Here is a 15,160-nt window from a genome sequence, read left to right on the forward strand (position 1 = left end):
AGGCTAACAGGTGCGCTGGCCTTTCCACGGGCCATGCCAGGACGCCCTCCCCTGCCCTCCCCACTGTACTGCTCCCTCCCTGTTAATCTCCCTTCTTCCACCCACAAGTTACTGGGCGTTCTCTGTACCGAAGGGGAAAAAGCAATGATCCTTCTTGCAACTCCGCACTTTCAGTCTACCCCCTGCACCCTCACTAAACTCTTTCCTGTCAACTATTGAACACCAGGTCGGGTTCATTCTGGCTGTCCCCCCAGCACCCACAGTGTCATCCTCACCCTCTTTAATCCCCTGCAGGCTGGCTTTCCCCCCCACCTCTCTACTTAGATGACTCTTCCCGATTTTCCATAAGCCTCTCGCTGGCCTTGATCTCTATGTAGTCTTCACACCTTGGCCATGCTATTCTTCTCACAACTCACTCTTTTTAAATTTTTATTGCTGTATAGTTGATTTGCAACGGTGTGTTAGTTTATGCTGTACAGCAAAGCGAATCAGTTATACCTAAACATATATCCGCTCTTTGTTAGATTCCTCATAACTCTCTTCTGCTGCGGAGAAGGGAATGACACCCCACTCCAGTCCTCTTGCCTGGAAAATCCCATGGACGGAGGAGCCTGGTAGGCTGCAGTCCATGGGGTCGCTAAGAGTCAGGCACGACAGAGCAGCTTCACTTTCGCTCTTCACTTTCATGCATTGGAGAAGGACATGGCAACCCACTCCAGTGTTCTTGCCTGGAGAATCCCAGAGACAGTGGGCCCCCGTCTCGGGTCGCACAGAGTCGGACACGACTGAAGCGACTCAGCAGCAGCAGCAGCCACTCTCTTCTACGATGGCTTTTTCTTTAGAAGATGTTTAAAAATTTTTCAGCTGTGATAAGAAGAACACGGTAATATAAAATTTACCCCCTTAACCATACAGCTTTGGCTTCCCTGGTGGCTCAGTGGTAAAGAATTTGCCTACAATGCAGGGATGCGGGTTCCATCCCCCGGAGAAGGAAATGGCAACCCACTCCAGTATTCTTGCCTGGAGAACCCCATGGACAGAGGAGCCTGGCGGGCTACAGTCCATGAGGTCACAGAATCAGACATGATGTAGCAACTAAACAGCAATAGACCATACAGTTTAAGCGTACAGTTCAGCGTGTGAACTACGTTCCCATCATTGTATAGCAGATCTCTAGAACTTTTTCATCTCCTGAACCTAAAAGCTGATGCTCACTGAACATTTCCTCCTTCTCTCAAGCCCTAGCAACCACCATTCTGTCTTCTGTCTCTGAGTCTGACTACTTTAGGTATCTTATATTTGATCTTGTGTGACTGGCTTATCTCACTCACCATACTGGCCTCCGGGTTCATCCATTTTGTTGCATTGGACAGGATTTTCTTCCTTTTTTGAGGCTGATTAATATTCCATTGTATGTAGAGACCGCAGTTTGTTTGCTGATCTGTTGATGGACATTTGGGTAGTTTTAACTTCTTCACTGTTGAGAATAATGCCGCAGTCGGCATGGGTGTGCAGATATCACAAGATCCTGTCTGCTACGGATTCTTCGTTGGAGGTGTTTGGCTTTTTGTTTCTTTCTCCCTTGTTGGCTCCTTTCCTTCCTCTCATCACTTCTGTCCTGAGGCCCACCCTTCACGGTTCTGAGCATCCTTTCCAGGCTGTCTCCTTATGGCTCCTGCATGAGCTCTAGGTCAAGGGCTGTGGGCCAGTGGAAAGGGCACAGGGCCAGGACTGAGCTCCTGCCTGTGATCTGCTGACGATAGACTTGGGCACCTTCCCGTCTGCACCTCAATTTCTTCACTTCTCAGAGGGATGGGATGCACAGGAAGCTTCCTGCTTTAAGTGTTATGGATCCCTCTCTCTCAAATACACAGCTCCAGAGCCTAGCCTTCTCCTGTGCTCTGGCCAGGACAAGGATAACACTGTCGGACGTCTTTATCCAGGTGACCTGGGGGCTCCCGGAACCCCATGTTTTCTATTCCCCTCCTCTACCTCCTGCCGACATCACTGTGGATACTCTTTCTGCATCTCCCTCTCAGGCACAGTTTAGGGGCTGTCTCCTCCTTCTCTTCCCAGTCTGCTCCAGTCTGGCTGCTTAGTCTTTCCCTAAGATTTCCCCAGCACTCACTGTCTGTATTGTTCAGAGGTACTTAGACCCAACCATAAGAATGTAAAATACAGTTTTTCACAAAGATGGCACTGAAGGCGAAGAAGGAGGCCCCTGCCCCTCTGAAAGTCAAAGCCAGAGCAAAGTATTCGAAGGCCAAGAAAGCAGTGTTGAGAGGCATCCAGAGCTACCAAAAAAGGACAGTCCGACGTTACCTACCTTTCCGGCACCCAGTATACTGTGGCTCAGGAGGCAGCCCCAAAATCCTTGGAAGAGCGCCCCTGGGAGAAACACGCTTAACCACTATGTTATCAGCAAGCTCCCCCTCACCACTGTATCAACCAGGAAGAAGACAGAGAACAGCAGCAACTCACTGGGGTTCACTGTGGATGTCACGACCAACAAGCACCAGGCTAAACAGGCTGTGAAAGAGCTCTGTGGCCAAGGTCAACACTCTGATCAGGCCTGATGAAGAAAAGAAGGCCTGTGTTCAACTGGCTCCTGACTACGATGCTTTCTTTGGAGGTTGCCAATAGAGCTGGGATCATTTAAACTGAATCCAGCTGGCTACTTCTCAGTATAAAAGTTTCCACAAAGAATGTAACACAGAATGGGATGGCACATGTAGTTGCTCCTGCTGGACGCTCAGCACCCTGGGGACAGGTGTATCTGCTTCCCACCTCCACAGCCTACAGAGCGAAGCACGATGCTCTCGCGAGGGGAGGCGCTTGGAAAATGCTTACCATTTATGACAGCAAAACCCTGGTCAGTCTCAGCCTAGCTGACCTCTCTGCAGTCTTTGACATCAGTGACAGTTCCTTCTTGTAACACCTTCGCTTTGGCCCCCGGCTGCAGTGCTTTTGCGTACCTTCCTGCCTCTCTGGCCGTGCTTTTCAGCGTCCTCCAAGAGCTTCTCTCTTTTTTTGTTTCCTTCAAAAAGTCCCCTTGGATAATATCTTCCATGCCTATTGCTTCCACTCTCACTCCTCAACCAAGGATGCAGATTCATTCATTCAGCAAACAAGCACTCAGTACTTTGCGTGGTTCAGAATCAGGCCTCGGGACTTCCCTGATGGTCCAGTGGTTAGGACTCTGGGCTTCCATTATAGGGGGTGCGGGTTCGATTCTTGGTCAGGGGAACTGAGATCCCACATGCCAGGTGTTACAGCCAAAATTTGTTTCTTTTTATTTAAAAAAAAAAAAGAGAGAGAATCTGACCTGGGGAGAAACACGAGTTAGACCTGCTTCTTACCCTCAAAGGGCTTACAATCCAGCAAAAGGGATAGATGGAAACAATCAGAGCCCAGGGTGGGGTGGGGGAGAAGTGGGGCATGGGACAGAGCATTGCGAGCTCAGGCCTCCTGTTCCCCCCACCCCGGATACACCGCCACCCGGATACACCACAGATATCTCTAATGCAATGTGTCCACAACCGAATTTATCAACCCTTTCAAACCTTCTTCCCCTCCTTTGTTCCCCATGCTGGTTAACCACACTGCAATGCAGAAGCCTGGGACCTCTTTTCTCTTACGTCCTCCGCATTTAGTACACCACCAATCTCATCCCCTCTTCCTCCTCCCTCTTCTTGGAATTCCTCAGGACCTCTTCATTCCCAGTGGCCCAGACCCCTTCCTATGACAGCTGGAGCCGATCCCTGACCAGCCTCTGCCACCTTCTCCTACTCCCATCCTGGATTCCACTCTCCAGTCAAAGGGAGCTTAAGAGAGAAGGAAAGAAAGAGAGGAAAGAAGGAAGAGAGGGAGGAAGAAAGAAAGAAAAGGAAGGAAGGAAAAAATAAAGCCTGCCTAAAACTCTAAATCCAGATTTAGAAAGATGAAAACCCCTTGGTATGGCATGGCTTGTCTCCAGCTCCCCCATCCACACCTAGACGCTGCTTGGAGATCGTGAGCTTCTCTACACAGCTTTGCGGGAAGCTTTATTGAGTGCCTAGCACTACTCCAGGCCTTGATGACACAGAGAGGAAAAGACATTCTGCCTAGGGGGACCAACAGTCAGGTTCCTTTGGACATGCTTTGACTCCCCGCTAGAACAGCATCCTCTCTGTGGACTGGCCTCTAACTTCCCATGCAGAGTTAGTGACCAATGTTTACCCCAGTATAACCATTTTCATACAGTGCTGTTTCTTCATTGTGTTTCTGTGTACCTGGCATATGGTAAGCACTCTCAGTGCCGAAATCCATTCCTTTGTTTAACAAATATTTACTGAACAACCAATCCCATAAAAATAAACGACCCAGTCAAAAAATGGGCCAAAGAACTAAACAGACATTTCTCCAAAGAAGACGTACAGATGGCTAACAAACACATGAAAAGATGCTCAACATCACTCATTGTCAGAGAAATGCAAATCAAAACCACAATGAGGTACCATCTCACACCAGTCAGAATGGATGCTATCCAAAAGTCTGCAAACAATAAATTCTGGAGAGGGTGTGGAGAAAAGGGAACCCTCTTACACGGTTGGTGGGAATGCAAACTAGTACAGCCACTATGGAGAACAGTGTGGAGATTCCTTAAAAAACTGGAAATAGAATTGCCATATGACCCAGCAATCCCACTGCTGGGCATACACACCGAGGAAACCAGAAGTGAAAGAGACGCATGTACCCCAATGTTCATCGCACCACTGTTTATAATAGCCAGGACATGGAAGCAGCCTAGATGTCCATCAGCATATGAATGGATAAGAAAGCTGTGGTCCATATACACAATGGAGTATTACTCAGCCATTAAAAAGAATACATTTGAATCAGTTCTAATGAGGTGGATGAAACTGGAGCCGATTATACAGAGTGAAGTAAGCCAGAAAGAAAAACACCAATACAGTATACTAACACATATATATGGAATTCAGAAAGATGGTAACGATGACCCTGTATGTGAGACAGCAAAAGAGACACAGATGTACAGAACAGTCTTTTGGACTCTGTGGGAAAAGGTGAGGGTGGGATGATTTGAGAGGGTAGTGTTGAAACGTGTATATTATCATATGTGAAGTGGACTGCCGGTCCAGGTTTGATGCATGAGACGGGGTGCTCAGGGCTGGTGCACTGGGATGACCCTGGGTGATGGGATGGGAAGGGAGGTGGGAGCGAGTTTCTGGATGGGGGACACATGTGCGCCCGTGGCTGATTCATGTTGATGTCTGGCAGGAACCACTACAGTATTGTAAAGTAACTAGCCTCCAATTAAAATAAATAATTTAAAAAATATTTACTGAGCACCGACTGTGTGACAGGCACTGTTACATACCATGGGCATGTCAATGAACAAAACAGACGCAATTCTTGCCATCACAGAGTCTACACTCTAGTGCAGAAGAGAGATAAATAAAATAGAGTACTATATAAGCAACTTTTGGACTATGCAGCTTGCAGGATCTTTCCCAATTGGGCCAAGGCAGTGAAAGCCCGGAATTCTAACCACTAGGCAACCGGGGAACTTCAGATAGGGTACTTTAAATGATGATGTGCTATGGAGGAAAAAAAACCAAACTTGAATTGGAGAAAGAAGGTTGAGAGTGGGAGGGGTGTCTACAAGTTTAAATAGGAAATTCAGAGTAGGTCTCATTTATAAAACAGGGTTTGAGCAATAAAACAATGAAGTAAGTGAAAGTCGGAGCTATGTGAATGCCTGAAGAAAGAACTTCCAGACAGAAGCGACAGCCAGTGTGAAGGCCCTGAGGCAGAAATGAGAATAGCAGGTGAAATGAGAAAGATGCTGTCTGTGCGTGGGCGAAGATTATGGGACCCTGTCCGTCATTGTAAAGACTTTGACCTTTACTTGGAATAAACTGGGGAGTCATTGAAGGATTATGAACAGATGAGGGACTTAATCTGACTTAAAGTTTAAAAGTATCACTCTGGCTGCTTTATTCTGGTTAGTACATAGCAGAAGCAAGGGTGGGAGCAAAGAAACCAGTGAGGAAGCTCCTGGAATAATCCAGGTAGGAGATGATAGTGGCTGAGATTAGGGTGGTAGTATGGAGGTGGTGTGGAGAAGGAAATGGCAACCCACTCCAGTGTTCTTGCCTGGAGAATCCCAGGGACAGGGGAGCCTGGTGGGCTGCCGTCCATGGGGTCGCACAGAGTCGGACACGACTGAAGCGACTCAGCAGCAGCAGCAGCATGGAGGTGGTGGGAAATACTCAAGTTCTGGCCATTTTAAAATTTTATTTTACTGAAGTATAGTTGATTTACGGGTTGTGTTAATTTCTACTGTCCAGCAAAGTGATTCAGATACATACATATACATATACGTGGGCTACCGAGGTGGCTCAGTGGTAAAGAATCTGCCTGCCAACGCAGGAGTTTGATCTCTAGGTCGGGAAGATCCCCTGGAAGAGGAAATGGGAACACACTTCAGTATTCTTGCCTGGAAAATCCCGTGGACAGAGGAGCTTGATGGGCTACAGTCCATGGGGTCACAGAGTCAGACTCAACTGAGCACGCACATATACATATACATTCTTTTTCACATCCTTTTCCATTATGGTTTATCACAGGATGTTGAATATATATCCTATGTTACCTGTGCTATACAGTAGGATCTTGTTGTTTATCTGTCCTGTATATGATAATTTGATCTACTAATCTCAAACTCTCAAACCACCCCCCGACCTTGTCAACTGCAAATCTGTTTTCTACATCTGTGAGTCTGTTTCTGTTCTGTAGATAAATTCACTTGAAATATACTTCACATTCCACACATGTGATACTATGTGATCCTTGTCTTTCTCTGTCTGCCTTTCCTCACTTAGCGTGATCATCTCTAGTTGCATCCACGTTGCTGCAAATGGCATTATTTTTTATGGCCGAGTAGTATCCCATGGCATGTATGTACCACATCTTTAGCCATTCATTTGCTGATGAACATTTAGGTTGGCTAATTATAAGCAGTGCAATGAACATTGGGGGTGCATGCATCTTTTTGAATTATAGTTTGCTCTGGCTGTATCATATGGCGACTTTATTTTTAGTTTTCTGAGGAACCTCCATACTGTTTCCCATAGTGACTGCACCAATTTACAGTCACACCAGCAGTGTAACGGGGCTCCTTTTCTCCAGATCCTCTGCAGCATTTGTTATTTGCGGACTTTTTAAAATGATGGCCATTCTGAGTAGTATGAGGTGGTACTTCATTGTAGTTTTGATTCGCATTTCTCTAGGAATTAGTGATGTTGACCATCTTTTCATGTGCCTGTTGGCCATTTGTATGTCTTCTTTGGAGAAATATTTATTTAAGCATTCTACCCCTTTTTTGGTTGAGTTCTTTTTTTTAAATTGAATTGTATGAGCTGTTTGTATACTTTGGAAATGAAGCCCTTGTGGGCTGCATAATTTGCAAATATTTCCTCCCAGGCCACAGCTTTAGCTATATTTTTAAGATAAAGCCAATGGTATTTGATGATGGATTGTGTGTGATATATGAGGAATGAAAGAACAGTTAATGATGGCTCTAGGAACTGTATTCAATATCTTGTAACAACCTATAATAGAAAATAATTTGAAAAAGAATATATATATATATGTATTTCTGAATCACTTTTCTGTACACCTGAAACTAACACAATATTATAAATTAACTCTACTTCAAAAAAACTGGCTAATAATTTATTTTAAAATTTTTAAATAAGTAAAATATTTTTTTAAAAAAGGATGGCTCCAGGATTTTCGGTCTGGGTGAATGGAAGGATGAATTTGCCAATGAACTGAGATGAAGCGAACAGGTGGGTGAGATTTCAGGGAAGAACAAGAGTTCTAGTTTTGACATATTAATATATATGTAATTAATCACCCCATATTTAATAATAATCTATATTTTAAAACAATATAAAATGCTTCTATAATTTATATATATATACTTTATCACGGCTGAGTAATATTCCATTGTATATATGTACCGTATCTCTTTTTTTTAAAATTAGGATTGGAATACTGTCCACCTTTACATAGGCTTTTAGAATTTACATCATACTTCTACACCCTGAATCTCATGACTAGATTGTTCCATCATGTTGCTTTTTTTATTCAGTTCAATTCAGTTACTCAGTCATGTCTGACTCTTTGCGTCCCCATGGACTGTGGCATGCCAGGATTCCCTGTCCATCACCAACTCCTGGAGCTTGCTCAAACTCATGTCCATCGAGTCGGTGATGCCATCCAACCATCCTCTTCTCCTGCCTTCAATCTTTCCAGCATCAGGGAATTTTCCAGTGAGTTAGTTCTTCACATCAGGTGGCCAAAGTATTGGAGCTTGAGCTTCAGCATCAGCATCAGCCCTTCCAATGAATATTCAGGGCTGATTTCCTTTATGATTGACTGATCTGATCTCCTTGCAGCCCAAGGGACTCTCAAGAGTCTTCTCCAATACCACAGTTCAAAAGCATCAGTTCTTCAGCACTCAGCTTTCTTCATAGTCCAACTCTCACATCCATACATGACTACTGGAAAAACCATAGCTTGGACTAGACAGACCTTTGTTGGCAAAGTAATATCTCTGCTTTTTAATATGCTGTCTAGGTTGGTCATAGCTTTTCTTCCAAGGAGCAAACATCTTTTAATTTCATGTCACCATCTGCAGTGATTTTGGAGCTCAAAGAAATAAAGTCTGTCACTGTTTCCATTGTTTCCCCATCTATTCTTCCTGCCATGAAGTGATGGGACCAGATGCCATGATCTTCGTTTTTTGAATGTTGAGTTTCAAGCCAGCTTTTTCACTCTTCTCTTTCACTTTCATCAAGAGGCTCTCTAATTCTTCTTCATTTTCTGCCATAAGGGTGGTGTCATCTGCATATCTGAGGTTATTGATATTTCTCCCGGCAGTCTTGATTCCAGCTTGAGCTTCATCCAGCCCAGCATTTTGCATGGTGTACTCTGCATATAAGTTAAATAAACAGGGCGACAGTATACAGCCTTGATGTACTCCTTTCCTGATTTGGAACCAGTCTGTTGTTCCATGTCCAGTTCTAACTGTTGCTTCTTGACCTGCATACAGATTTCTCAGGGGCAGGTCAGGTGGTCTAGTATTCCCATCTCTTGAAGAATATTCCACCCTTTGTTGTGATCACACAGTCAAAGGCTTTGGCATAGTCAATAAAGCAGAAGTAGATGTTTTTCTAGAATTCTCTTGCTTTTTTGATGATCCAACGGATGTTGTCAATTTGATCTCTGGTTCCTCTGCCTTTTCTAATCCAGCTTGACCATCTGGAAGTTCACGTTTCAGGTACTATTGAAGCCTGGCTTGGAGAATTTTGAGCATTACTTTGCTAGTGTGTGAGATGAGTGCAATTGTGCAGTAGTTTCGACATTCTTTGGCATTGCCTTTCTTTGGGATTGGACTGGAAACTGACCTTTTTCAGTCCTGTGGTCACTGCCGAGTTTTCCAAATTTGCTGGCATATTTTTATTACTCTTTTTTAAAACTAATAATTGGAGAATAATTGCTTTACAATGTTGTGTTTGTTCCTGCCATACAACAATGCGAATCAGTCATAAGTATGTATGTATCCCCTCCCTCATGAGCCTCCCTCTCTCCCCATCCGATCCCACCCCTCTAGATCATCTCAGAGTGCCAGGTTGGGCTTCCTGTGTTATATAACTGCTTCCTACTGGTTATCTATTTTTCTCCAGACAGTGTATGTATATATATATATATATATATATATATATATATATATGTCAATGCTACTTTCTCAATTTTCCCTTCCCTCTCCTTCCCCCACTGTGGCCACAGGTCCGTTCTCTACGTCTGCATCTCCATTCCTTCCCTGAACATACATTCATCAGTCCTATTTTTCTAGATTTCATACATATGTGTTAATATACAATATTTGTTTTTCCCTTTCTGACTCACTTCACTCTGTCCAACAGGCTCTAGGTTCATCCACCTCACTATAACTGACTCAAATTTGTTCCTTTTTATGGCTGAGTAATATTCTATTCTCTCTCTCTCTCTATATATATATATATATACACACACACACGTACACACACACACACACATACACTGCATTTCCTTTATCCATTCATCTGTTGATGAACATCTAGGCTGCTTCCATGTCCTGAATACTGTAAGTGATGCTTCAGTGAACATTGGAGTAACTGTGTCTTTTTGAATTGTAGTTTTCTTAGGGTTTATGCCCAGTAGTGGGATTGCTGGGTCATATGGTAGTTTTATTCCTAGTTTTTGAAGGCATCTCCAAACTGTTCATCATAGTGGCTGTATCAGTTTACGTTCCCACCAACAGTGCAATAGGGTTCCCTTTTCTCTCCCTCCTCTCCAGCATTTATTGTCTGTATACCCCATCTTCTTTATCCATTATCTGTTGATGGACATTTAGATGGTATCCGTATCTTGGTTACTATAAATAGCGCTGCCGTGAACACTGGTGTTGATGCTGCAGTCTTTATTATTTTTACCCTTTAAAAAAACGAAATGTAGTTAATTGACAATGGTGTGTTGTTTCAGGTGTACAGCAGAATGATTCAGCTATATGTATAAATATTCTTTTTCAGATTCTTTTTCATTATAGGGTATTACTTTATATTTCATGATAGGGTATTGAATATAGTTTCCTGTGCTATACAGTACATCCTTGCTGTTTATTCATTTTACATACCCCCACCATGCTGAAGTCCTGATACAGAATTTCTTCCCAAAGAAACCTCAGTGTCGCTCTAAAGGCAAAACGTTCACCTGACTGGGTGAGGCCCATCCCCATTATCAAGGTAATCATTACTTAGAGTCAACTGATTGTGGACGTTAATCACACTTACAAAACATCTTCACAGCAACATCTATTAGTGAATAAGTATTATAGTCCTGGTCTTCCCTGATAGCTCAGCTGATCAAGAATCCGCCCGCAATACGGGAGACCTGGGTTCAGTCCCTGGTTTGGGAAGATCCCCTGGAGAAGCGAAAGGCTACCCACTCCAGTATTCTTGCCTGGAGAATTCCATGGACTAGTCCATGGGGTGGCAAAGAGCCGGACACGACTGAGGAACTTTCACTTTCACCTTCATAGCGCTAGCCAGACTGACATAAGACTAACGTTCACAATAAGTTTGAAATGCCCATTCGATATTTTGTGGCAGTCATCAATACAAATCTGGTGTTCAGGACAGATCTTTCCTAGAACTATCAAATTCTTTGTACCTGCGTACTAAGTCATTTTAGTCATGCCTGACTCTGCAATCCTAAGGACTGTAGCCTGCTAGGCTCCTCTGTCCATGGAATTCTCCAGGCAAGAATACTGAAGAATACTGATGCCACCCTCCAGGAAATCTTCTCGAACCAGGGATCAAATCCATGTTTTGCAAATCTCCTGCACTGGCTGTGCTTAGTTGCTCAGTGGTGTCTGACTCTTTGCAACCCCATGGACTGTAGCCTGCTAGGCTCCTCTGTCCATGGGGATTCTCCAGGCAAGAATACTGAGGTGTGTTGCCATGCCCTCCTCTAGGGGATCTTCCCAACCCAGGGACTGAACCCAGGTCTCCCGCATTGCAGGCAGATTCTTTACCCTCTGAGCCACCAGGGAAGCCCATTGGCAGGTGGGTTCTTTACCACTAGTGCCATCTAAAATACGTATAACATAAAATTTACTATTGCTGACATTTAGCCATTCACAATGTTGTATAATCATCACCACTATCTGGTCCAGAACACTTTCATCACTCCAAACAGAAACTCTGTATTAATTAAACAGTCACTCCCATTCCTCCTCCCTCCAGTTCCTGGGAATCGCTAATCCACTTAACCTGCTTTCTGTCTATATACATTTGTGTATTTTGCATACTGCATCTAAATAGAATTGCACAATATGGGACTGTTGTGTCTGGCTTATTTCACTTAGCATAATGGTTTCAAAATTCTCATCGACATTGTAGTATGTTTCCATATTTTATTTTAAATAGCTTATGCCCCATTGTACAGATAAACAAGGAACCCTTGTTTCTACTTTTGGGCTATTGCAATAGTGCTGCTATGAACATTTGTGTTACGAGTTTTTGTTTGAACATCTGTTTTCAACTCTTTCAGATACTTATTCAGAGTGAAATTGTTTGGTTATATATTAACATAGCTTAACCTATTGAGGAACAATCAAACTGTTTCACACCAGCTAAACCACTTTACATTTCCACCAGCAATGCCTGAAGGTTCCAGTTTCTCCACATCCTTGCTAACACTCCTTACTTTCCAGGTTGTTGTTTGCTTGCTGGTTTTAATTTTAGCCACCCAAGTGGGTGTGAAGTGAGATCTTACGATTTTGATTTGTTTTTCTCTAATGATACTGAGCATCTCTTCCTGTGCTTTCTGACTACCTTCTTTAGAGAAATGTCTATTCAAGTCCTTTACCCATTTAAAGAATTGGGTTGTCTGTTTGCGGCGGTGTAGAAATATCTATTTTGAAATGAATCTATTCGCCACCCCATACCCCACCTCCCAGTCCCTTATTTAAAGGGTTCTGCCTCTTCTTTTAAATCCATGTATAGGCAAATTGTTTTAGAGCTGGGAGAGACTACTCCACCTCCAGGATGTCCTCTATTCCTGCAATTCTTTGAGCTCTCAAACGTTAAAATTGGTTGTCTAAATTTAGTCCTCCCTGGTCAGCACATTAGCCTCTGTTTTGGCTCAACAGATGAGAAAAATAACAGATGAGCTTTGAATTTAAGGATCCCAATAGCATCGAAACACAAGGTGACCCAGTTAGGACAAGACACTCAAGAAGGGCCGGCGGACTCAGTTTCCACCAAGTGGAAAGAAAACGCATGCGCTGTACAGCTGAGGGCAGGTCCGAGCTCATGAAGGCGTGGCCTCTGCCCGAATTCAAGATGGCTGCCAGGAACCTCCACTCTTGCTGCGGGGGCGGGGGGAGAGGCCGAAGATTCAGAACGCCATTGGTGGAATTGGCACCGTTCATCTCCGCCCCTTCAAGGGGAGGGAGTGACAAGGTCCCAACTTCCGGTTCCGTCAGTACCGGGAGCCCGGTCGAGATGGAGGAAGATGCGACCGGAGGCCATCAGTCGCCAGAAACAGAGGATAAAATGGGACCTGCAGCCTAGAGGTCCGCACTTGGAGTTCACCTCAGACGCGGCGGAACCACCCTGATCTGAGGAGGTAAGAAACCACTTGCTTGGGTGCCTGAGGACTAAGGTCTCCGAGGAGCTGGACCTGTCAAGGAGGCAGCGGGCGCCTGCAGTGCCCGGCTGCGCTTCAGTGGGGGCCCGCCACGCAGTTTGGGGAATGGGGGACGATCCCAACTAGTCATCTCTTTCTGTCGGAGGAGCATGAGGTTCGCTGACAGCGAAAGAAGCATGGCGAGAGGCATGGCGAGGGACAAGTGCGAGGATCCAGAGGCGGCAGGTCGGGGGCCAGGACAGAAGCAGCTTAAAGCGTGTGTCATGTGGAGTAGGGGAAGAGGATTGTCATGTGGCGTCTGCCATGAAGCGTCACATGGGAGCCTATGAAAGACCAAAGGAAGGCTGGGTGGGAATCTCTTCATGTCCCAGAGGGGAGATTGTCTTGGAGGGAGAGATTGGAGGCATGCCAGGGAACTTCCGTAAGGAAATGCATATTCATTAAGACTGGTGGGCAAGCATGGAAATATATTCACATTCATGTGGTAGCTAGCTCCCAGGATGCAGAGCCTTCAGGCAGATGCAGTAAGAACAGAGGAGGAAGCAAAGATCTTGTTTGCAGCACAGAAGTGGGGACCAAACCCCACAGATGACTTGTCAGAAGTTGTAGGTGTCAATTCGATTTGGTGGGGGTTGTCGACTGATAAGGTCTGAATGACTCTAGTAGACATCATTGAGCCCAGTCCTGGTGACCAGTCAGGATGGAGTCAGAGGATCCTGGACTCCTAGAGTAGTTGTTACCATTGTTATAATACTGACAGTATTTCCAAGCTCTGATCTATGTATTAATCACCCAGAGATCCTGTGAAAATGTTGGCTCTTATTCAGCAGGTCTGTGGAGCATCCTGAAATTCTGTATTTCTTACAAACTCCCAGGTGATGCCCATGCTGCTGGTCTGTGCCACACTCTGAGTAGCAGAGATTTAGAGCAGCGCTGTCCAGCAGAGCTTTCTGCAGTAATAGAAGTATTTTGTTGTTTACAAAGTGCTTTCACACATATTAGCTCAGGTGAGTTGCCCCAAACTGTTGTATAGCTATGGCAGGCTTTATCAGCCCCATTTCAGAGATGAGGAAACTGAATTTCAAAGAAGTGATTTGGTTCCAATCCTACTAGAAAGTTATGGTAGTGGAACTCAAACTTGGATCTCCTGACTACTTGTGTTCTTTCCATCGAATGACCTTACGTTCCAGGTGACTCTGTGTTGTCCTGAACGAGAATCTTATCTGAGATCCTAGTGAAGTCTGGCGTAGTTTTTCTGGTACAGGGAGACTGAAGTGGAGGGGGAGTATACCTGCCCGGGCCAGTTTGTCCCTCTCCTCTGATAGGCTCATCAGTGAGGCCTCTGCCTTTGACATCTCATTTGATGACTTCAGGACATCCTGGGTCATCTGGTGGGTCTCCACATGAAGCACTTTAACCTTTGTGTCTAAGCTATGTTAAAAGATTGGAGACAGTTCACAATTGGAGCCATGTGGTGCAAGCCATGTGGTGCAGTGGTAAAAGAACCTGCCTCCCAATGCTGGAGACGTAAGAGACGCCAGTTCGATCGCTGGGTGGGGAAGATCCCCTGGAGGAGGGCATGGCAACCACTCCAGTACTCTTGCCTGGAAAATCCCGTGACAGAGGAGCCTGGCCGGCTACAGTGCATAGGGTCGCCAAGAGTCGGATGCAGCTGAGCATGTACACATCCACACAAATGAGAGTCTGGGAAAGAGTCATAAAGAAGCTGGACTGGTTGAGTTGGAAGGCTGTAGGAAGTGAGTGTACAGGTATCTGCAAGAAGGATTTTCCTGAGGGAGAGACAGAAGGAACTGGTTTTGATACATCTGCATGAAGTTGGGAGGTTATAGAAGAAAGAGCAGGTTGAGATCCCAGCTTTTAGGAGCAGCCCTAC

This window comes from Ovis aries, chromosome 1 (assembly GCF_016772045.2).
Source record: "Ovis aries strain OAR_USU_Benz2616 breed Rambouillet chromosome 1, ARS-UI_Ramb_v3.0, whole genome shotgun sequence".
Taxonomy (NCBI): Eukaryota; Metazoa; Chordata; class Mammalia; order Artiodactyla; family Bovidae; genus Ovis; species Ovis aries.